General features: G+C 48.5%; 1 protein-coding gene across 2 annotated transcripts in view; it reads right to left on the bottom strand.

Moving 5' to 3' along the window:
* The window catches only part of LOC138770064 (sodium-dependent neutral amino acid transporter B(0)AT2-like), a 67724-nt gene that overhangs the window by 37881 nt on the left and 4816 nt on the right, over positions 1-25027 (bottom strand). The window contains exon 1 of one of the 2 annotated variants that reach the window (XM_069948966.1): positions 20527-20691. The exons of the other annotated variant lie outside the window; for it this stretch is intronic. The gene's annotated coding sequence lies outside the window, so the exon portion shown is untranslated. Of the gene's footprint in view, positions 1-20526; positions 20692-25027 lie in introns of those variants that run through there. 2 annotated transcript variants of the gene reach the window in all.

A 25027-nucleotide genomic window follows, 5' to 3' on the forward strand; every position in this document is an offset into this window, starting at 1 on the left:
GCTTGTTAAAGTGAATGTACCATCAGGCCCAGGTTGAAGCACTGGAGGTGGGCCGACCTACCCCCAGTGGGAGGAAACCCCCGACCCTCTATGAATCTGCTCCATTAGAATCAATGGAGCCATATCATAGAGGGGCGGGGGTTTCCTCCCACTGGGGGTAGGTCGGCCCGCCTCCAGTGCTTCAGCTCGGGCCTGATGATGCATTCACTTTAAGTGACCCAGTCATGCTGCAGAGGTGCCGATCAGGCACTTTACAGGTGCAGCACTTGTCAATTATCCATTTAATGGCTGCAATTGCTTAATGGTGTGTTTACACATCAGATTTATCTGACAGATTTTTGAAGCCAAAGCCAGGCACAGACCATAAACAGGGAACAGGTCATAGAGAAAAGACTGAGATTTCTCCTCTTTTGAAATCCATTCCTGGTTTTGGCTTTCAAAATCTGTCAGATAAATCACAGAAAGATTATCTGACAGATTATCTGCCAAAGATTTGCAGCCAAAGCCAGAAACAAACATGTAATGTACTGAACTGGTTTACTATAGATATGGTCCAAGATAAATGAAACAAACTCAATGTAACCAAAGCTGCAGGGCCTGATGGATTGCACCCCAGAGTTCTTAGGGAACTCAGTTCTGTAATTTCTCTACCCTTGTATGAAATATTCCGTGATTCTTTGCTTACTGGTATTTTGCCGAGGGACTGGCGTAAGGCAAATGTAGTGCCGATCTTCAAAAAGGGCTCTCGAACTTCCCCAGGTAACTATAGACCTGTAAGCTTAACGTCCATTGTGGGGAAACTATTTGAGGGGCTTATAAGGGACTACATCCAGGAATATGTAGTGGCTAATAGTATTATAAGTGATAACCAGCATGGTTTTACTAAGGACAGAAGCTGTCAAACCAACCTGATATGTTTCTATGAAAAGGTAAGTAGAAGCCTAGATGGCGGCGCGGCTGTGGATATCGTGTACCTGGATTTTGCAAAAGCGTTTGACACAGTTCCTCATGGACGTCTGATGGGTAAGTTAAAGTCTATCGGTTTGGAAAATTTAATGTGTAACTGGATTGAAAACTGGCTTAATAATCGTACCCAGCGAGTGGTGGTCAATGATTCCTACTCCGAATGGTCCCCGGTAATAAGTGGTGTACCCCAAGGGTCAGTACTGGGCCCTCTTCTGTTTAACTTGTTTATTAATGATATTGAGAATGGAATTAACAGCAATGTTTCTATCTTTGCAGATGACACCAAGCTTTGTAGTACAGTACAGTCTATGGAGGATGTGCAGATATTACAGGATGACTTAGACACACTGAGTGTTTCGGCGTCCACTTGGCAAATGAGGTTCAATGTGGATAAATGTAAAGTTATGCACCTGGGTACTAATAACCCACATGCATCATATGTCCTGGGGGGAGTTACTCTGGGAGAGTCACTGATAGAGAAGGATCTGGGTGTACTTGTAGATAATAGACTACAGAACAGCACACAATGTCAGTCAGCTGCTTCTAAGGCCAGCAGGATATTGTCATGCATTAAAACAGGCATGGACTCACGGGACAGGGATATAATATTACCGCTTTATAAAGCTTTGGTGCGGCCTCATCTGGAGTATGCTGTCCAATTTTGGAACCCGATTCATAAAAAGGATGTTCTAGAGCTGGACAGGGTACAAAGACGGGCAACTAAACTAATAAAGGGAATGGAGCATCTTAGTTATGAGGAGAGATTAAAAGAATTACATTTGTTTAGTCTGGAGAAGAGACGTTTAAGGGGAGATATGATTAACTTATTTAAATATATAAATGGCCCCTACAAGAAATATGGGGAAAAGATGTTCCAGGTAAAACCCCCTCAAAGGACAAGGGGGCACTGCCTCCGCCTGGAGAAAAGAAGGTTCAATCTCCGGAGGCGACAAGTCTTCTTTACCATGAGAACTGTGAATCTGTGGAACAGTCTACCACAGGATCTGGTCACAGCAAAAACAGTAGAGGGCTTCAAAACCGACCTAGACAAGTTCTTAGAGCAAAATAATATAAATGCATATGTATAGAACCTATCACCCCTCCCCCTTCCCTGTATCCATCCCCTCCTTGGTTGAACTTGATGGACATGTGTCTTTTTTCAACCGTATTAACTATGTAACTATGTAAACTATAAACAGAGATCAGGTCATAAAGGAAAGCCTGAGATTTCTCCTCTTTTCAAATCCATTCCTGGCTTTGGCTTCAAATCTTTGGCAGATAATCTGTCAGATAATCTTTCTGTGTAAATAGACCCCTAGGGTGGGTTCATACTACGGAATTCTCGCGGACAATGTCCGCGGAATTTCGCAGTATGTCCGCGCGGCTTTCCGCTGGCTCCATAGACACCATTTTATGGGCCTGTGTATTCCGCTATCTGCCGAAAGAACTGACATGTCAGTTCTTTCGGCGGATAGCGGAATACGCCGGCCTATAGAATGGTGTCTATGGAGCCGGCGAAAAAGGCGCGCGGACAGCCAATGGAATTCCGCTGAGTTTATCAACGAGATTTCCGTAGTGTGAACCCACCCTTATGCAGTGTCCCAGAACACGCTGTCTGTTTCTCACTGTCAGTTTATTTTTGCTATTACAGCCATGCCTGTTCTGGAAACTATTTGCACTGCAACTGTGACTATGTAGTCCCTATTACTCTCAGGTTCATGTATATTGTATATGTTTTTAACTCTGTGCAGTGGTATGCAAAGGCTGAGGATCATGTGACCAAGCCCTGTAACCATGGTTCCTCCAATGGCCGTCGAGCTTTGGCCAGGGGTTACCATGTGACTTCCTGTTCTACCTCAGTCTTGTTCTCCACCTTCAGGAGACAAGTCGTGTGTTTGTGTCTCTCTTCACCTTCAGAAGAGAGGCTGGTGCTCTGCTGTAACAGATCCTGGCTGTCCGTCTGCTCAAGTGCCTGGAGTATCCTCTCATCTGGGTGTGGTTCCTGTTATTCATCTCCTCATCAAGTCAAGATTCATACCGCAAGTACTATAAATCCACCCAGCATCTCTATTCTTCTCTCACTACTACTCCCATCATCCGGCATGTTTCACCTCAGCCTATGCAGCACCACCTTAGCTCTGTCTATATAAGTCTGCTATATACCCGGTTGCATCTGGAAGAGACTGTTGCTACCAGTTACCTCAGTTACAATAAAAGTGTAACCACTGCTGTTGCTGAACCCTGGCATTGGTGTCCGTTTACTGGTGCCCTGACTAGGTACAGCGAAGAATCGCATGCCCAGTAGCAATTATACCACAGAATCCGCAGACCGGTCCCCCAGCTGTGCCATCCTATGGAAGCGGGACCAGCAGGCAGGCTGGGTCCAGCTCGGCAAGGTGACTCGGGAATTCCGGCAGCACAGCAGCACACGTGTCCTCCATGCGAGTCGCCATCTTGCTACTCTCTGACCGGATCTTGTAGCAGGAAGGGGAGGAGCCGAGGGCTGGAGGATCAGGTTCCAGAGTCTGCCCGGCAACAGTGACGTCATCCGGCCCAGGCAGCCAATCAGGAGCAGTCAATGTAAAGTCTATGGCGCTGGGCGATTCCCGCGCTTTGGCGGCATGGCGGTTAACCCTCTCCGGGGTATGGCGCAGCCAGAAATTGAAGAAGACGGCTGCCATCTTGTGTACTGTTTAGGGCCCGAAACACTTCAATCACACCCATAGTATCCATAGCACAACACAGTCTGTATCCTGTTCGTGACGCCAAAATTGCGATGCCCTGACCCGTGAGGGTCATTTCGCAGTGCAGGTGTTGTGAGCGGGCAGGAACCGGGGCAGCTGCAGGGTATAGGATTGTCACAGTTTAGGTCCTGAGGATGGCACAGCTGGGGGACCGGTCTGCAGATTCTGCGGTATAATTGCTACTGGGCATGCGATTCTTCGCTGTACCTAGTCAGGGCACCAGTAAACGGACACCAATGCCAGGGTTCAGTAACAGCGGTGGTTACACTTTTATTGTAACTGAGGTAACTGGTAGCAACAGTCTCTTCCGGATGCAACCGGGTATATATCAGACTTATATAGACAGAGCTAAGGTGGTGCTGCATAAGCTGAGGTGAAACATGCCGGATGATGGGAGTAGTAGTGAGATAAGAATAGAGATGCTGGGTGGATTTAGAGTACTTGCGGTATGAATCTTGACTTGATGAGGAGATGAATAACAGGAACGACACCCAGATGAGAAGATACTCCAGGCACTTGAGCAGACGGACAGCCAGGATCTGTTACAGCAGAGCACCAGCCTCTCTTCTGAAGGTGAAGAGAGACACAAACACACAACCTCCTTGCTTGGGAGCAGGGTCCGGAACTAACTAGCAAGGGGAAGTCACATGGTACTCCTGGCCAAAGCTCGACGGCCATTGGAGGAACCATGGTTACAGGGCTTGGGCACGTGATCCTCAGCCTTTGCATACCACTGCACAGAGTTAAACACATGTACAATATACATGAACCTGAGAGTAATAGGGACTACATAGTCACAGTTGCAGTGCAAATAGTTTCCAGAACAGGCATGGCTGTAATAGCAAAAATAAACTGACAGTGAGAAACAGACAGCGTGTTCTGGGACACTGCACTTACATTGTAGAATTGAAAGATTTAAATAACTGCCACCAGCAGGATCACTGTATGTTGAGTGGACTTGGGAGGGGTTAAATGTCGCTGTCAGTTTCGACAGCGACATGTAAACAGTTAAATTGCTCTATGCCAGCTGTATAAAGTTAGTAGTTCTGTGAGCAGGGGGTGGGTGGGCCAAGTAGCTGACTTTGCCATGTTTTCTGCCGTACACTGGATGTTAAGCTGCTATTGTGCAGCTAAACAAAGTATTAAAAACCAGGGGGTTTATTGAATCAATTTTTTGCAACAATAGTAGTATCAATATTTCAGTACAATGTACATCATGACTTCTTGCAGGACATACAGCGGCTGATAAGTACTGGAAGACTTGAGATATTTAAATAGAAGTAATTTACAAATCTGTACAACTTCTCTGACTCAAGTTTACTTAAAAAAAATTAAAAAAAAGTACCCCTTTAGCAAATACAATGTGCCCCATAAGAAACAACCCCCCACTTACATTAATAGAAAAATACAAAAGTTGATAAAATTCCATCACTTGAAATTGCTGAAGTTGTCAATTTTATGACAAAAGAAAGACGCCGTCTGATTGGTTTCATAATGCAACTTCTCCCATTTGTCCTCCATTAAGTAAATGGTGGATGTGACCTTTCTGTCTGTAATGAACAGTGAATATTGTAACAGACGTCAACAATGTTCTTACTGACGCCATCATACAGGGCTGGCAGATCGCAGAAGAAGTGACCTTAACGTCTTCTAGAACATTTACTTATCGCTCAGCGCAGATCATAGTACAAGCTAATCCTGTATACTGTTTGCTGTATAACACCAGAACATCAAATAGCAGAATAATATCTCCTAATAATGCGGCTTATGCACACAGAGGCTGTACACTCATTGGCACTATCAGTATGGGCGTCCTAAATATTGCTCTCTAGAACAAGGTTTCCAATGTCATGTACAGTGCTTTTACACAGCTGTGGATGGAATATTAATGTATGGTCCAGTTTTACATGCAGTTTTGTAGATTTCAGAGATTTCTTTTTTAATTTAATTTGTTTATTTAATTCCATTTAAATTTTGTTGACCCTGAGATGACTGGCAAACCATTGGATAGAACTTTTTTAAAGGGGACTTCTAGCAAAAAAAAAATTTTTTTTTTTTTCTATTCAACTGGTACCAGAGAGTTATAATTTTTTTTAAAATGATTTCTATTTAAAAATCTCCAGTCTTCCAGAACTTATCAGCTGCTGTATGTGCTGCAGGAAGTGGGGTTTTCCTGCTTTCTGCTGCCACCTCTGTCCATTACACGAACTGTCCAAAGCAATAGAATTTTTTATGGGGATTTGCTACTTATCTGGACAGTTCCTGTCTCGGACAGAGGTGGCAGCAGAGGGCACTGTGTCAGACTGAAAAGAATAGACAACTTCCTGCAGGACATACAGCAGCTGATAAGTACTGGAAGACAAATCTATATAACATTCTTGTACCAGTTGATTTGATTTTTTTTTTGCCAAAGTACCCCTTTAAAGGGGTATTACCATACATAACAAAAAATTTGTAATAGGTTCTATTAACCTTTCTAATACTGTTGCCAAGATCTCACTGTATCCTGAATTATACATGGCTTTTAAATGTCAAATGGATGTTGACAGTTATTTGTATTTGCTCATTTAAATTTTAAATAAACTTTACTGGTTGTTTAGTGAAAATCTAAGGTTCTTCTTAAAAAAAAATGTTGAAATACCACTAGTTTCATCAAAGTAAATGCATATCATTACTGGAGAACTGGTGAAACTGGGAAGGCTTGAAGCCCTGGCAAGTTACGCTGGTTTGTAGGAGACATGTCTGGAGATTAGAATCACAGTCACAATCTAATAATTGATCAGATTGACATGGCCTAGAAGTGTTTTGCCCCCGGTCACCACCGCAGCCACACACCTGTATTGTGCCACCATAACAATATCCTCTGACTTTAGAACAGGGGTCTCAAACTCAATTTACCCAGGGGCCGCTGGAGGTAGAGTCTGGGTGAGGCTGGGCCGCATCAGGGTTTCCACAAGAAAAACAAGATAGCAACCCTCCATAGCCACTCCCCTACAGTCACCACATGCTGCTGACTGAATAGTACCCCATATAGTATCCAATCCCAATTAGGCCCCGTTCCCACTGAGCAAAGCTAGCGGAATTCCGCGGCGGACAATGAACATGTTCATTCTTCAGCGCGGACAGGGCAGGAGCGCGCGCCTCCCATAGAGTCCCATTATGAGCGGGAGGCTAACGGCATTCCGCGGCGGACAATTCCGTCGCGGAATTCCGCTACCTTTGCTCAGTGGGAACGGAGCCTTATAGTGCCCTATATAGTATCCAATCCCCCATATAGTGCCCCACATAGTATCCAATCCCCCCATATAGTGCCCCACATCGTATCCAATTGTAACGCCCGGAGTAGTGGATCCACTGGACCGGCACCAGCGATGGCACAAACCTCACCAGGGAGCGGAGTCTAAGGGGCCGCTGGTTTTCACCAGAGCCCGCCGCAAGGCGGGATGGACTTGCTGCGGCAGGCGACCCCCAGGTCGCTACCCCTGGCTTGGTTGCTGGTGTCGGCAGGCGAGGCGTGGCAGGAGATGGCACAGGCAATAGTCTGCAGATGAGAGAGCACGTGACAGGCTGGACACAGGAACAGGTGGAGTGACAGGGGAACAGGAACCAGGAACAGGGACTAGGGACCAGGTAACGGACAGGACACAGGAACAACAGGGAGCTGGGCCAAACGCTATGGGAAGCATGTAGAGGCTCCAACACAGGGGACAGGGCATGCTGGGATTTATAGGGGAGTGATTGGTGCAACTACCAATTAGGAGCGCACTGCCCCTTTAAATCTGAGACAGCCGGCGCGCGCGCGCCCTAGGAGGCGGGGACGCGCGCGCCGGCCGGCACAGCGAGAGACAGGAGCGTGGAGAGGTGAGGCGCCCCCCGGGGCCGAACGTGTAGCAGCGCCGGGTCCCTGCACCGGGACCCCGGCAGCTGCATGAGATGGGGGGAGGTCGCGGCGGCGGCCCGGAGCATGGGACGCCGCCGCGGCCGTGACAGTACCCCCCCCCTTTGGCCTCCCCCTCTTTCTAACCTGCAGGAACCTTTTGATGAGATCTTGGTCCAGGATGTTAGCCTCGGGTTCCCAGGACCTCTCCTCAGGACCAAATCCTTTCCAGTCCACCAGGAAGAACCTTCTCCCTCTGACAGTCTTCATGGCCAGAATGTCCTTAACAGCGTAGACGTCGTCAGAGACGGCTTGAGGAGCAGAGAACGAAGATCTATCGGAGAACCGGTTCAGGACCACTGGTTTTAAGAGGGAAACATGGAAGGAGTTCGGAATCCGCATAGTGGGGGGTAGGCGGAGTTTGTAGGTGACAGGGTTGATGCGTCTTAGCACCGAGAAAGGACCGAGGAATCGAGGGCCCAACTTGTAGCTGGGGATCTTGAGTCTGACATATTTGGCCGAGAGCCAGACTTTGTCACCTGGGAGAAAATTCGTGGCAGGTCTCCTCTTCTTATCAGCCTGGTCCTTCATGCGTTCAGAGGCTTTGAGTAAGGACTGTCGAGTTTGTTCCCAGATCGATTGCAGGTCAGATAACAACTCCTCCACGGCTGGGACTTCAGAGGATGGAGAGAGAGGCAGAGGAGGACGAGGATGATGCCCGTAGACCACATAGAAAGGGGACTTGCCTGTGGAAGTCGAGTCCAAGTGGTTATAAGAGAATTCTGCCCATGGGAGTAGATCGGACCAGTTGTCTTGGCGGCTTGAAACAAAATGGCGTAGGTAGTTGCCCAGAATCTGATTGACTCTCTCCACTTGCCCGTTGGTTTGAGGATGATAGGCCGATGAGAAGTCCAGCTTCACTTGGAGTTGCGAGCATAGGGCACGCCAAAATTTAGAGACAAATTGAGAGCCTCGGTCGGACACAATGTGAAGAGGAAGTCCATGCAGGCGAAAGATGTGTCGGAAGAACAACTGAGCCAGACGAGGAGCAGAGGGCAGACCAGGAAGGGCCACGAAGTGAGCCATTTTAGAAAAGCGGTCCGTCACCACCCAAATAACTGTATTGCCCGCAGATGGAGGTAGGTCAGTGATGAAATCCATCCCAATGTGGTGCCAGGGATGATCCGGGACTGGCAAGGGCAATAGTAGGCCGGCAGGTCTTAGACGGGGAGATTTATTCCTGGCACAGACTGCACAGGAAGCCACAAAATCCTTGACATCCTGGAGTAGATTGGGCCACCAGTAGTGACGGGAGATCAATTGCCCGGTCTTTTGGGCTCCTGGATGCCCGGCTACCAAAGAGGAATGCCCCCACTTCAAGATGCGTTTACGGAGTGCGGGGCGCACATAAGTCTTCCCGGGAGGCAGACTCTGCAGAGCAGAAGTGGCAACTGGTACTAGGCGGTCGGGAGGTATTATGTGACGAGGAGATTCCTCTTGCCCCATGACATCGGATGCTCGGGATAATGCATCGGCCTTTAGATTCTTCTCGGCTGGACGGAAGTGGATGGTATAGTTGAACCGAGAGAAGAAGAGGGACCACCGAGCCTGCCTGGGATTGAGGCGTTGAGCCGATTGGAGGTAGAGGAGGTTCTTGTGGTCCGTGTAGATGTTAACCGGGTGTTTAGCCCCCTCTAATAGATGACGCCACTCCTCCAGTGCCAACTTAATGGCCAGGAGTTCACGGTCCCCAATGGTATAGTTCCTCTCGGCAGGGGAGAAAGTCTTAGAGAAGAACCCACAGGTTCTGGTCTTGCCTGATGTGTCCCTTTGCGAGAGAACGGCTCCTGCGCCCACAGAAGAAGCATCGACCTCGAGAGAAAACGGCCTGGAGACATCCGGGCGGACTAGGGCAGGAGCGGAGGCAAAGGCAGACTTGAGGCTATTGAAGGCTTGTTCGGCCTCTGGAGGCCAACGTCTGGGGTCCGCCTTCTTTTTAGTGAGAGCCACAATGGGTGCGACCAGGGTAGAGAAGTGAGGGATGAATTGCCGGTAATAGTTGGCGAAGCCCAGGAAACGTTGGATAGCTCTAAGTCCCACCGGGCGTGGCCATTGAAGGACAGCTGCGAGCTTGGCTGGATCCATTTGTAGGCCCTGATCGGAGACGATATAGCCAAGAAATGGAAGACTGCGCTGATGGAAAACACACTTCTCAAGCTTGGCGTATAGATGATTGGCCCGTAGTCTTCGTAGAACCTGACGCACTTGTGCCACATGAGTCTGCTGGTCCGGGGAGAAGACCAAAATGTCGTCCAAATAAACAATGACGCAGACATAGAGGAGGTCTCGGAAGATATCGTTCACGAATTCCTGGAAGACCGCTGGGGCATTGCATAGGCCGAATGGCATGACCAGATATTCGTAGTGCCCATCCCTGGTGTTGAAAGCGGTCTTCCATTCGTCTCCCTTACGAATTCGGACCAAGTTATACGCTCCCCTGAGATCCAGCTTGGAGAAGATCTTTGCTCCACGAAGACGGTCGAATAGTTCCGGAATAAGCGGAAGAGGATAGCGGTTTTTAACGGTCACCTTATTTAAACCCCGATAGTCTATGCATGGGCGGAGGGAACCGTCCTTCTTCTGAACAAAGAAAAATCCGGCGCCAGCTGGAGACGTGGATTTGCGGATGAAGCCCTTTTGTAAGTTCTCCTGGATGTAGGAGGACATGGCCTCAGTCTCGGGCACAGAGAGAGGGTATACTCGACCACGTGGAGGAGAAGCCCCAGGAAGGAGGTCTATAGGGCAATCATAGGCCCGATGAGGTGGTAGTGAGTCCGCCTCCTTGGCCGAGAAAACATCGACAAAGTCTTGGTAGTCCTCCGGTAGCCCGGATAGAGGCTTGACACAAGCAGGTGACCTTGTAGAGCACTTGGGTTGAGGAGATCTCAGACACCGGTTATGACAGTCCTGACCCCAGCTGAGAACCTCCCCAGTTCTCCAGTCCAGCTTAGGGGTATGGATTTGCAGCCAAGGAAGCCCCAGCAGGAGGTTGGAAGAGGAATGGCGCAAGACATAGAAGGAGATCTTCTCCTGATGTAAGGCTCCCACCTGGAGGACTAGGGGTGCCGTCTGGCTGTACACCGCTTCGGTAAGAACCTCCCCCGTAACCGAAGAGATAGACCGGGGTTGGGCTAGCTGGATCACGGGTAGCCGCCATCTTTGGACCAACGAAGCAGAGATGAAACTGCCAGCAGAGCCAGAGTCGATGAGGGCAGTAGTCTGGAAAACTTGCCCAGAGGGTGTCTGGATGGAGACGGGCATAGTCAACCTTGGAGAGGTGGCATTCACACCTAGGGAGGCCTCTCCCACCGGACCTAGGTGCGGGCGTTTCCCGGACGCTGAGGGCGTTGGGGACATCTCTGCCGATAGTGATCCGCGCCACCGCAATAGAGGCAGAGATTCTGGTCCAGTCGACGGTTCCTCTCATCAGTCGTCAGGCGAACACGTTCCACCTGCATAGGAGCCTCTGGAAGCGACTGGGACATAGGAGCAACAGGATTCTGGAACACCGGTGCCAGCCGAGGATGGCGACGGGGCAGACTCAGACGCCGTCCTTGCCGGACCTCCTCCTCTCTCTCGGAAAACCTGGTGTAGACTCTGGTAGCCAGTAGAATAAGATCGTTCAAGGAGGTAGGCAGATCCCGGGCAGCGAGCACATCCTTCACTTGGCTGGACAGGCCCTTTTTAAAGGTGGCAATCAGCGCGGCCTCATTCCAGTCTAGTTCCGCAGCCAGGGTGCGGAACTGGATGGCGTAGTCACCAACGGAGGAAGTCCCTTGGGATAAATTGAGGAGAGCAGTCTCAGCCGAAGACGCACGGGCAGGTTCCTCAAAGACAGAGCGGAACTCGTCCAGGAAGATTCGAAAATTGGCAGCAACCGGATCATTACGGTCCCATAGTGGCGTGGCCCAGGCCAGAGCTCTTCCCTCCAATAGGCTGATAATGAAAGCCACTTTAGAGCGCTCGGTGGCAAACTGACTGCTTAAAAGTTCGATGTACATAGTGCATTGGGTCAGGAACCCTCTGCACAACTTGGGGTCACCTCCATATTTACTTGGGAGAGCCAGTCGTAGTTTTGAAGAGGCTGCCGGAGGTGATGACTGCTGAGCTGTGGTATGCTGTTGAACGGCTGCAGTCAGTTGTTGAATCAGCTGTGACTGTTGCTGAATCTGTTGAGCTTGTAGGGCGACCACTCGGGCTACCTCGCGGATATCAGGCACCTCGCCGGGATCCATGGTTGGAGCCTACTGTAACGCCCGGAGTAGTGGATCCACTGGACCGGCACCAGCGATGGCACAAACCTCACCAGGGAGCGGAGTCTAAGGGGCCGCTGGTTTTCACCAGAGCCCGCCGCAAGGCGGGATGGACTTGCTGCGGCAGGCGACCCCCAGGTCGCTACCCCTGGCTTGGTTGCTGGTGTCGGCAGGCGAGGCGTGGCAGGAGATGGCACAGGCAATAGTCTGCAGATGAGAGAGCACGTGACAGGCTGGACACAGGAACAGGTGGAGTGACAGGGGAACAGGAACAGGGACTAGGGACCAGGTAACGGACAGGACACAGGAACAACAGGGAGCTGGGCCAAACGCTATGGGAAGCATGTAGAGGCTCCAACACAGGGGACAGGGCATGCTGGGATTTATAGGGGAGTGATTGGTGCAACTACCAATTAGGAGCGCACTGCCCCTTTAAATCTGAGACAGCCGGCGCGCGCGCGCCCTAGGAGGCGGGGACGCGCGCGCCGGCCGGCACAGCGAGAGACAGGAGCGTGGAGAGGTGAGGCGCCCCCCGGGGCCGAACGTGTAGCAGCGCCGGGTCCCTGCACCGGGACCCCGGCAGCTGCATGAGATGGGGGGAGGTCGCGGCGGCGGCCCGGAGCATGGGACGCCGCCGCGGCCGTGACACCAATCCCCCCATATAGTGCCCCACATAGTAGCCAATCCCCCATATAGTGCCCCACATAGTAGCAATGCCCCCATATAGTGGCCAATGCCTCCATATAGTGCCCCACATAGTAGCCAATGCCCCCATATAGTGCCCCACATAGTAGCCAATCCCCCCATATAGTGCCCCACATAGTAGCCAATCCCCCATATAGTGCCCCACATAGTAGCCAATGCCTCCATATAGTGCCCCACATAGTAGCCAATGCCCCCATATAGTGCCCCACATAGTAGCCAATCCCCCATACAGTGCACTATATAGTATCCAATGCCCCCATATAGTGCCCACATAGTATCCAATGCCCTCATATAGTGCCCACATAATATCCAATGCCCCATATAGTGCCCACATAGTAGCCAATGCGCCCATATATGCCCCACATAGTACCCAATGCCCCCATATAGTGCCCACATAGTATCCAATGCCCCCATATAGTGCCCACATAGTAGCCAATGCCCTCATATAGTGCCCACACTATCCCACCTGACCCCCCCACACACTACCCCACGTGACCCCCCTAGACACTACCTTACCTTACCCCCCCCCCTACACACACTACCCCACCTGGCCACGATCCCCACACACACACACACACTGCCAACCCCCCAGCCTTCCCACCCCCCGGCCGCCATCCCCTGGGTTACAATATAATACTCACCAGCTTGGATCCGCTATCGCCGGTCGTGGGGCACAACTGCCGGGTGACGTCATTCCAGCCCGTGTAGACTAAAGGCAGGAGAGAAGCGCCGCAGGAGCGTGGAGCCGCCACGGCCGTCCATTCAATGAATGAGGGGCTGGATGACGTCACTGAGCAGCGCGTCCCCGGCGTGCTGTACGTCCGTGGGATCTGGCCTCAGGGGAAAGAGGGGGAGAGAGGGCAGTGCTGACGCAGTGAGTGCCGGGGCGGGGGGGATGTTCTGGGGGGGCGATCGCTGTCGGGCGCCGGCACTGCCTCCTGTAGTTTGACGTAGGTATGCAAAAGATTCGGGGCAGTGACTTTCCTGTCTGGGGCACTGGCCCCGAATCTTATTGCCTAGCAACGTCACTGGGTCGGGCCACATATAATGCGGGACCCTGGGTGAGGTAGGGGCCGCAAACTAGTGTCCTGAGGGCCGCGAGTTTGGGACCCCTGCTTTAGAAAGTGACAAAGCATCTTCTCTAGTCCAAAAGAGAGTGCATGCAATTACAGCACCATGATAGTTCTGGAAAATAAACCAACAAATGTTCCTATGTTTTTCGGGCTATATTTTTTGTCTGCAATCCACAAAAAAAAACGTCTGTAGTGCACTTTCGTATTGTCCGTTTTTTGAGGATCTGCAAAATGTATAAGGTGCTACTTAACAAAGTTGAACTAGTTGAAAAAAAACACTAGTTTTCCCTAAAATGGTCTTATGATCACTTGGCAGCCATTTTCCCTTGCCATTACTGGTTCACTTTGCTGCCAGAAGGAGTTAAAACACACTGATGACACAATTTGCAGATCCGCAAAAAAAACGGATCCCGTTGGCTTCTATTGGTGTGTCTGTGTCACAATTACAGTCCGCAATACGACAGGTCTTTTTTTTATGCGGCACAGATCTGCAAATGTTGCGAACATGTGAATGAGAAACCAGTGGATGTGTGGATGAGGCCTTAGGCTATATTCACATATGCCAGTTTTTGTGTTAATTATGTGTTTTTGATAGCGATTTTACCGCGATTGCTCAATTCACTGCAAACTCAAAGATTTGTAAAGCTTTAGAGACTTTGTATAGCTTTAGAAAGCTCTGTTCAAATGATCTTAAGGGTGCCTTCACACCTACCGGATCCACAGCGGATCTCACTTCTGCGGATTCGAAGCAAGAACCGCTGCGGATCCGGTACCATTCACCTCTAAGATAGCACTTATTCGCAGCGGGATTAACATCCCCCTGTGAATATGTGCTTTAACCCCTCGCTGTCCGCAGCCCCGCCGCCGCATTAGCCCATCCTCGGCCACATCCCCCATCTCCGGCCGCATCCCCCCATCCCCCGCCGCATCCAGCAGCCCGCATCCCCTATCCCTGGCCACATCCTGCAGCCCGCCGCCGAGAGCATAAAGTACCTGCTCGGCGGTGCGGCTGCAGTGAGGCTCCCGTCTCCGGTCCCGCTCATTAGCGGGACCGGAGCCGGGAGCCTCACTGCAGCCGCGCCGCTGAGCAGGTACTTTATGCTCTCGGCGACGGGCTGCAGGATGCGGCCGGGGATGCGGGCTGCGGCGGGGGTTGGGGGGATGCGGCGGGGGATGGGGGGATGCGGACGGAAATGGGGGATGCGGCCGAGGATGGGCTAATGCGGCGGCGGGGCTGCGGACAGCGAGGGGTTAAAGCACATATTCACAGGGGGATTTTAATCCCGCTGCGAATATGTGCTATCATAGGGGTGAATGGTACCGGATCCACAGCGGTTCTTGCTTTGAATCAGCAGAAATGAGATCCGCTGTGGATCCGGTAGGTGTGAAGGCACCCTAAAGGAAAATCGTAACCCCTGCAGATGGGTAACCTCTTCCTCTACAGACATCTCTGGCTTGAGATATGCTGTATCAGTGCAAACTATTATTTTCCTCAATATTTCCCTCAGTTTCAGCTTGGACACAGCTGGTGCTATTGTTTATTGGTATAAATGATATACACCCATCCTTGCCAATTCTATCCTAAATTTCTTATTCTGTTTAAAATAGTTCTAACCAGGTACTGGAAGTCTAATGTACTTCCGACACAACAGGAAGTAATAGCAGCTATTAAAGGAGAAGTCCGGCGACTTAGGTATTATATTGCCCTCCAAAAGTTATACAAATCACCAATATACACTTATTACAGAAAATGCTTTTTTCCGTGCACTTTCTACTGCATCAAGGCTTCACTTCCTGGATAACATGGTGATGTCACTTCCTGGATAACATGGTGATGTCACTTCCTGGATAACATGGTGATGTCACTTCCTGGATAACATGGTGATGTCACGACCCGACTCCCAGAGCTGTGCGGGCTGTGGCTGCTGTAGAGGATGATGGCAGAGGGATGCTCAGTGTCCCTCCCAGTGCCCTGTGTCCCCCTGCCATCATCCTCTCCAGCAGTCGAGTCGGGTCGTGACATCACCATGTTATCCAGGAAGTGACATCACCATGTTATCCAGGAAGTGAAGCCTTGATGCAGTAGTAAGTGCAGGGAAAAGGCACTTTATAAGCATTTCCTGTAATAGGTGTATAGTTGCGATTTGTATAACTTTTAGGGGCAATACGATACTTTAATAAAAATTTCCTACGAACTTATCCTTTAATACAACCTTTGTATATGAGAAATTGATAGCTTTAGGTAGTCAATCTTTTACCTGTTTCACCAATATTTGGGAGCCCTGGACCAAATCTCCCTCATGTATCACTTTTTAACTTTCTAATAGCAGGGGCTTGAAGATGTGGACCAGGGTTATTCCCAATAAAAATTTGTGTTGAGTCTTATGAGTCCGTTGGCTTATTCCTACCATACATTATCTGCATTCTATTTACCAGAGTGATATTTGTACTCCTGGATGGTTGACAGTCTCTTTTATCTTGTTGACATTGTTAACACCTGATGTTTTTCTATATTCTTCATTCTTGTATTTTTTTAAATGAATACTTGATTTGTTCTGTTTTATTTTATTTCTATAGGTCTTGGCACTGTAGTGCTTTGTATTTGTTGCCTTGAAAATGTTGTAAAGAAAATTCAATAAAAACTATTGAACCAGAGATATGCCGTATCCCTAGTCATGTTTTAGTTGGTGTGAGACACTGACTTTAAAGAGGTTTTCCACCTTAAACTAACTTGTCCACAGGATAGGGGACAAGTAAGAAAGTGTGGGGAGTCTGACCTCTGTAACTCCCCCCAGGGATCCTCAGATCAGCCCGCACCTCCTTTGTTTCGAATATAGCCGCAGGTATGGCACGTGACCCGTGGCTCTATGGAGCAGCCATAAAAAACTACTGCTGTACTTGGCTCTCTCTCTCTGATGGCTCCATTTATTCTCTTTGGAGCTGCCGTAGAGAGGCGACTACAGCACTCGGCTCTTTCCGGCAGCTCCATGGAGAATAAAGAGAGCCAGGGGTGACGTGCCATACCCGTAGTTATATTCAATAGAAAGGAGCCGGGAGCCAGTCTGGAGATAGTGGGGGGTATGGAGCTCGGACCCCCTGCAATCTCTTACTTGTCTTCTATCCTCTGGGCAAGTTAGTTTAAGGTGGAAAACCTCTTGAAGAGGTGGTGTGAGATTTGCTTTCTTTCTAGTCTCAGGTTGTGCACAAAGTTGCAAAGGAGACCGCAATGGAAATCAAGTACTGAGTACTGCCATGCCTTCTCCATAGAGAATAAATGGAGCGATGGGTCATGCGCCAACCCATGGCTCCATTTAGAACAAAGGAGTTGGGAGCCTGCCATTCTAGAGAGGGGGCCGAAGGGGCCTGTGGATAGGGGACAAGTAAAAATAACTCTGACATCCCCTTTAAGCAAAAATGTATGTCTTTATATGCTGCACCTTTCCGTCTGTAGGATAATGAATACTAGACCCCTACGATTGCCAAGTGTTCACCCCCCTACCCCAGGTTATACCAAGTACACAATGCAAACTTGGCTCTGCTAAATTACCACAATCCTTTCCACCCCTTGCTGAGGTTTTGTCTCTTTTCCATGTTGTTACATAAGTTGTATAATGTGCTGGCAACGTATGAATATATACAAATACTCTCCATCTCATCATCAGGGCAGGTTCTTCTACATTCCTGTGTCATCAACTAAAAATACATGTCCTAAAAAAGTATTCACAAAAACCTTTTATGTATAGGTAGTTATTACGGTATTAAAGGGGTGGTAATGCACCTCCACTCCATCAATGGGGCTAGAAAGCAATAACCCACATAAACTGGGGACAGGGGTGGGACTGATTTTTATAATCCTGGATAACCCCTTAAAGTGTTACTCGCATAAATATAGAGACAAAAATATTGGTGCCAGTCACTGAATTTACGTGCTATATTTAGTCATATTCCCACAGGTGTATAATATCGAATCCCCACCAGTGCAGTCTGCCTACAAATAATCCACATACAATGGGTTGTAAAGAGCTCACTGGATTGCAGCGTGGTGCTTTAATAGGAGCCACTACTGCAACAAGTCTAGATCTTCCACCATCAGCTGTGAGCAGTAATATTGAGAAATGGAAGCGTTTAGAAACCTCAGTAATGGAGTGAAGGCCACATAAAGTTACAGAGAAGGGCTGCCGTGTACTGAGACATATAGGGGGGAATTTATCAAGACCGGCGTACCTATACACCACTCTTACATAAACTCCTATCCTATGCCCCACACCGGATTTACTAAGAGGTGCATGTCTCTTAGGGCCAGTTCACATGGAGTACAACTGGCGGAATTCTCTGCTGCAAAATCCCGCCAGCCTCTGTGTCTTACTGGCAGTCTATGGAAGGCTCATGCGCCTCCTCTCTCTGCGCCTCTCCCCTTGGAAGAATTGACATGTCAATTCTTCCACACGGAGAGAGGAGGCGCCCGAGCCCTCCCATAGACTGCCATTACGACATGGAGGCTGGCACAGCGGAATCCCGCCAGCCTCCGCGTCATACTGGCAGTATTATGCCATGTGAACATAGTAAGACCAGCAGCTGCCGCGTGACGGACCCTCTACATGTGTTCCGGATTAAAAGTAAATCATAATAAATCAGGCCAGGGGGAGGTCAGTTTCCCCCAATGTGCAAGTCACCAACGTTCTGCTGATAACTTCAGAGCTAACCTCATAAAAGCACAAAAAAACCATGCCCGCCAATGCTTAATAACATGCTCCATGGCTGAGCAGCTGCATGACCCACACTGAGCCCTGACCTCACCACCATCAGACCCTTTGGGAGGATCTAGAACAGAGTACGTCTCTGAATACTTTATATGGTGCACATAGTTGAGTAACATTGGATCAGTTTTAGATTAAAGAACATACATAACAGATTACTGTTTCTGGTGGGCAAGATGGGCAATAATCAATATGGCTTACATACTCTTGTATACAGTAATACATCTCTTTATAATATTAATTGAAAGTATTTTAGGGTATGAACATTATATAGTACCGTATAGGAACTACAATAGCAGCCATTTATTATGATACATAAAGTTTTTATATCTTAATAAGTGGCTGCTATTATAGTTCCTATAAGGTACTATATATTGCTCATACCCTACAATACTTTCCATTTGGGAATCTATGAAAGCTGACCCTTCGTTTGGGTGCGTTAAGATCTGTAATATCAGACCTATTGATGATTCACTGAACTTTCCTGCAAATTAATTTCAATGGGTAAGATGCAATATCCTACACAAGCCCTGAAGCCGACAAGGATTAAAGCGCCACATGGATTTTCACATTCTTTGGAAAGTTTTAGAAGCATTGTCAGTGACCGGAAGGCAATACATGCTGTCAGGTCAGGTGGAATACATATTCATTGTGCTGCCCAAGTCACAGCCAGATCCATAATAAATTTGGGCAAACCATCAAAAGAACCATTGTGGTCACATTCTTGAATTCATCGCATCCAGGGCAAGACACATTGGATGAAATTTTAGGAAAAAATATGTGAAGTTATAGACCAATGAACAGTCCCTATGGTTGCACTCCATATGCAACAGTTTGATGTTTACCTACTTAAAGGAGAAGTCCGGCAAAAATTTTTATTAAAGTATTGTATTGCCTTCCCCCCCCCTCAAAAGTTATACAAATCACCAATATACACTTATTACAGTAAATGCTTATAACGTGCTTTTTTCCCTGCACTTCCTACTGCATCAAGGCTTCACTTCCTGGATAACATGGTGATGTCATTTCCTGGATAAAATTGTGATGTCACGACCCGACTCCCAGAGCTGTGCGGGCTGTGGCTGCTGGATAGGATGATGGCAGAGGGATGCTTAGTGTCCCTCAGTGTCCCCCTGCCATCATCCTCTCCAGCAGCCACAGCTCTGGGAGTCGGGTCGTGACATCACCATTTTATCCAGGAAATGAAGCCTTGATGCAGTAGTAAGTTTAGGGAAAAAAAAGCACTTTATGTGCATTTCCCGTAATAAGTGTATATTGGGGATTTGTATAACTTTTGGGGGGCAAGACAATACTTTAATAAAAATGGGGTTTAAAGATGGGGGTTAACTAGGCCTCCAGGGACATGCCTGATGGGGGTTAACTAGGCCTCCAGGGACATGCCTGATGGGGGTTAACTAGGCCACCAGGGACATGCCTGATGGGGGTTAACTAGGCCACCAGGGACATGCCTGATGGGGGTTAACTAGGCCTCCAGGGACATGCCTGATGGGGGTTAACTAGGCTACCAGGGACATGCCTGATGGGGGTTAACTAGGCTACCAGGGACATGCCTGATGGGGGTTAACTAGGTTACCAGGGACATGCCTGATGGGGGTTAACTAGGATACCAGGGGCATGACTAATGGGGGTTAACTACAATAGCAGCGGCATCACTGGGGGTTAACTACAATAGCAGGGGCACTAGGGGAACAATACTTCGCCTTGCCCTGGGTGCTGCAAACCCACGCTACTAACTGCAGCGCACGGTATGCAGCCCTCAAATGATTTTATTAATGCCCGACCGGCCCTCGACATGGTAAAGGTTCCCCACCCCTGAACTAAAGGAATTAACCACATGCCTCCCGCCTCCCAAGGTTTAGTTAGATTTAAATGTGTATTGACTTATGTTATGTCCTGATGAAGGGGAATCCTAAATTTAATTATTATTAGGTTGAATATGTATGCATATTATGCACTGGAGCGTGGACCAGCCATTCCTTTTTTTCCACCAACTGCATTGACTTTTTTCCATTGATTGTATTATGTCAATACATCCTGTGTGCACCACATATTTCAGCCAACTATTCTCACCTCTAACTTCCAGTAAGTTATTTCCACCTTGGGCGGCAGAATCTATAAGCCCTCATACACATTCAAAAAAGGTTGGCTGAACCGGTTTCAGGAAAACCAGTCCACTGTCCAGTTTGTATCGAGGCCTCCTGGTTCTCTCCTGACAGATGACATTGGGGTTGAGAAGGAGTGAACATATTGGATTTCAGCTGCCAGACCCTTTTGTTCTTGATGGGCTAAGCAGCCACCAGAGCTTGCTGCTCCTCTCTCTATCGAGAACACATAAATGCTTGACCGAGCTGAGTGATCATGTGTATTGGGGGACCAGGAGTACTATAGGTTTTTATATCTGGTCACAGAGCAAAAAAATGTGCAATGATGTCACCAAAGCATCATATTGGTAAAATCTTTGGGGGAGATTTATCAAACATGGTGTAAAGTGAAACTGGCTCAGTTGCCCCTAGCAACCAATCAGATTCCACTTTACATCCTTCACAGACTCTTTAGAAAATGAAAGGTGGAATCTGATTGGTTGCTAGGGGCAACTGAGCCAGTTTCACATTACACCATGTTTGATAAATCTCCCCCTATGTGTCTTGGGTTTTCGATTTTCCATGCACTTGTTGAGCAGGGTCCTCACATGGTTGAGCTTATGGTCACTACTAATTATCTTAATATTTTTTTTTCTTCCTAATCCTGAACATGATTATGTTTATCAATAATTTAATTAGCAGTAAAAAACAGCTGTGCACTGTGGGAAACCTGCCAAACAGGTCCACATGTCTCAGCTTCCTCCATGAGAAGAATATTGCTGAAAATTGAAGTAATACCTGAGTTTACCCTGAGGTCAGACCTTGAAGTTTTCACAAAGTTTGGCCCAGAACCCTTAAGTTCCATTTAATTGATTTTATATGCATTTTGACTAATGTGGACACAGTCAGGGTGAAGGAAATAAACTTGTTATCTTAATCATTTGCTGCATGAAAAGAATCAAAGACCACACTGCTCCATATAAGGCCCGTTCACACTGAGCAAGAACGTCGGAATCCCGCCGTGCTCAGTGTGCTGCTTTGAGTGAAGGAGAGGGCGCAGGCTCCTCCGCTGCCGCCCCTCTCCGCTCAAAGAAATGACATGTCATTTCTTTGAGCGGAGAGCGGCAGCACGCCCTCTCCTTCACTCACAGTAAGACACTGAGCGCCGTTCTTGCTCAGTGTGAACAGGGCCTAAATGTGCAATAATGGCCAAGCTAAAGTCTTAGCTTTCCTATTGTAATGGTTTGCACCAATCAGCAAATGGCTTGTCTTGACATTCACTGCCACTGGGCCGAAATCAGGGCTCTACCTCCCCACTGTCTGAGATGGGCTTCCTCCTCCGTCCTTCTCCTAGTGTTCCATGGAGTGTTGTAATGGAGCCGCATCATAGAGGGGCGGGGGTTTCCATGGATAGAACGTCGCTGTATGCAGGAACCGGGCCGTGGTTCATAAAAGGACTGTGGCACCAGCTTCCCTGCACCGACGCCATTCTACACATGTTCTACACATGTCCCGATAGTGTGTAAGCTGATGCATGCGAGCAGGGACCTCACTCCTCTTGTATGGATAACTATATGTATATCTCTGATTTCTGTCTATGTATGTACCCCCAGAATTGTAAAGTGCTGCGGAATCTGTTGGCGCTATATAAATAAGAATTATTATTATTATTATGTGCTGTACTTAAAGTGAATGTACCGGATGGTACTTTCGCTTTAAGGCTGCTCTGCCTGCTCACCTGTGTCTGAGAAATACAATGGTTTTGCCATAGCAAAGGAGTGTTGTTCCTGATCTATCATGTACCGGACCTGCTCCTGTTTTTTTATGCTGCCTCTGCCTGACCTTTTGGTACTACAGGGATCTTCCTGTGCATGATCTAGATCACTGACCCTAATCCTGTGCCATGGGCCTTCAACCCCCCCCCCCCCCCCCCCCCCAGCGGCATCTGCCTCCTAGATCCCTTAAGCACTTGGCTACAATACTTATTAAAGATAAACACAAACGCCTATGTAAATGTCTAGAAATCTTGTGTGATCGCTATATTTTTCTGTGCAAAGGTAGACTGACTCATACCATATGGTCGGACTCCCTTTTTTTTAATCCACATTTACAGGTGGAACCCAATGGACATATATATTATAGACTTTAACTCTACTAACAAACTGAGCAATGTCTGTCCCCTTCCTATTGAGCATAGGCTTTCTATAGATGACTATATGATCACGTCATCAATCAATGGAATAGTATCTAGTGGGCCCATTGCTGTGAAGTACAAGGGGGGCAACCAGCCATAGTTTCTTACTGTCTGGCCAGTAGCACATCCACAAACTTGGTACCAGCATGGACTATCTGGCAAGACAGTTTTTGCAATTTGGGCCAGATATAGTGTACAGTATCTCTGAAGGGAAGGGGTTGTGTGTTAAAGGGAGCCTGTCACCCCAGTGCCAGGGCAGAGCCCGGCCGACCCCCCGCTAGAGACCCTTATACCTACCCCGTGCGCGAAGTCCTGCTCCTGGACCCGCTCCCGTTGCCGAGATATCACAGTCGGAAGCCCGGCGCCTGTGCATCAGAGATGAGTCCAACGCTCATAGAGCATGACGGCATTCATTCTTTATGAGCGCCGGACTCATCTCTGATGCGCAAGCGCCGGGCTTCCGACCGTGATATCTCGGCTGCAGGAGCGGGACTTCATGCACGGGGTAAGTATAAGGGTCTCTAGTGGGGGGGTCGACTGGGCTCTGCCCCGGCACGGGGGGGTGACAGGTTCCCTTTAAGCATGCGCCACTTATATTTTATATAACTGTTCGGGCCTACCCCTCTTCTTACCTTTCCCGGTCTGGGGTAAATGTAAGATGAGTAGTAGGATGAAGCATCTTAGTGAATAACGGTGGCTATTTATAGTGTTGGGAAAATGTGCTATGAGGATATTCGGTTTCACATATTGTAGTCAGAGTAATGCTATCCCCACAACCATATTAGTATCTTCTTAACACTGGCATATACTGGTTAAACCCAACCTCTTATTCTGTTATGGGTTTGCTATTATTGACAGTTAAGTTTAGGAAAATTCCCCCCCCCCCCCCCCGCCACCCATTACCAATATTGTCAGTACACAAGGGGCACATAATACCGCTATACCATGACCACCAGAAAGCGGCTGAATAATACCACCATACTGTGACTGAACAAAAGCCAGTATATCAAAACCAACCTTACCAATAATACCATACCACTATATAAGGAACAATTGGTGAATTAGTACCACTAGACCACGACCACACAACGTAACATAGTGTCTGACTATTATCTCCATACTGTTACTGAACAAACCTCCCTATACACAGACCTCCATACAGTGACTGTATAATGGCAGATGCACAGACTTTTTCAGTGACTTACAGGCAGGGCCGGGACAAAGAGTAGGCAGGGGTAGGCGATGGCCTAGGGCGCCAAACGTCAGGGGGCGCCATCTGGATGGGTAAGTAATTTATTTACCCATCCATCCTACCCCCGCTCGCCCCCCCTACCTGTCTGCCGGCCCGCCCTGCACTGTAACTGTTACATACAGCAGCAGGAATAGAGTGTCCAGGAGGTGTAAAGGACCTTTGATGACATCATGCCCATGTGACCAGTGTGGGAGGAGCTATCTTCCTTTGCTAGGCTCTATGAGGTAGCTAGTTTCCTAGGCTGTTTATGAGGCAGTGAGGGCAGTGTATAAGATCAGCAGGAGGTAAGCCACACTGAGGGCACTGGTCAGCAGGGGGAGGGGTAGGGGGGGGTGTGTGTGCATAGATATGAGATGTTCTGCAGGAGTGTGTGTGGGCATAGATATGAGATGTTCTGCAGGGGTGTGTGGGTGCATAAATATGAGATGTTCTGCAGGGGTGTGTGGGTGCATAAATATGAGATGTTCTGTAGGGGTGTGTGGGTGCATAAATATGAGATGTTCTGCAGGTATGTGTGGGTGCATAAATATGAGATGTTCTGCAGGGGTGTGTGTGTGCATAGATATGAGATGTTCTGCAGGGGGGTGTGTGTGCATAGATATGAGATGTTCTGCAGGTGTGTGTGTGTGTGCATAGATATGAGATGTTCTGCAGGGGTGTGTGTGTGCATAGATATGAGATGTTCTGCAGGGGTGTGTGGGTGCATAAATATGAGATGTTCTGAAGGGGTGTGTGTGTGCATAGATATGAGATGTTCTGCAGGGGTGTGTGGGTGCATAAATATGAGATGTTCTGCAGGGGTGTGTGGGTGCATAAATATGAGATGTTCTGCAGGGGTGTGTGGGTGCATAAATATGAGATGTTCTGCAGGGGTGTGTGGGTGCATAAATATGAGATGTTCTGCAGGGGTGTGTGGGTGCATAAATATGAGATGTTCTGTAGGGGTGTGTGGGTGCGAGATATGAGATGTTCTGCAGGTCAGGGGTGTGTGGTTGCATAGATATGAGATGTTCTGCAGGTCAGGGGTGTGTGGGTGCATAGATG

This window comes from Dendropsophus ebraccatus, chromosome 12, assembly GCF_027789765.1.
Source record: "Dendropsophus ebraccatus isolate aDenEbr1 chromosome 12, aDenEbr1.pat, whole genome shotgun sequence".
Classification (NCBI taxonomy): Eukaryota; Metazoa; Chordata; class Amphibia; order Anura; family Hylidae; genus Dendropsophus; species Dendropsophus ebraccatus.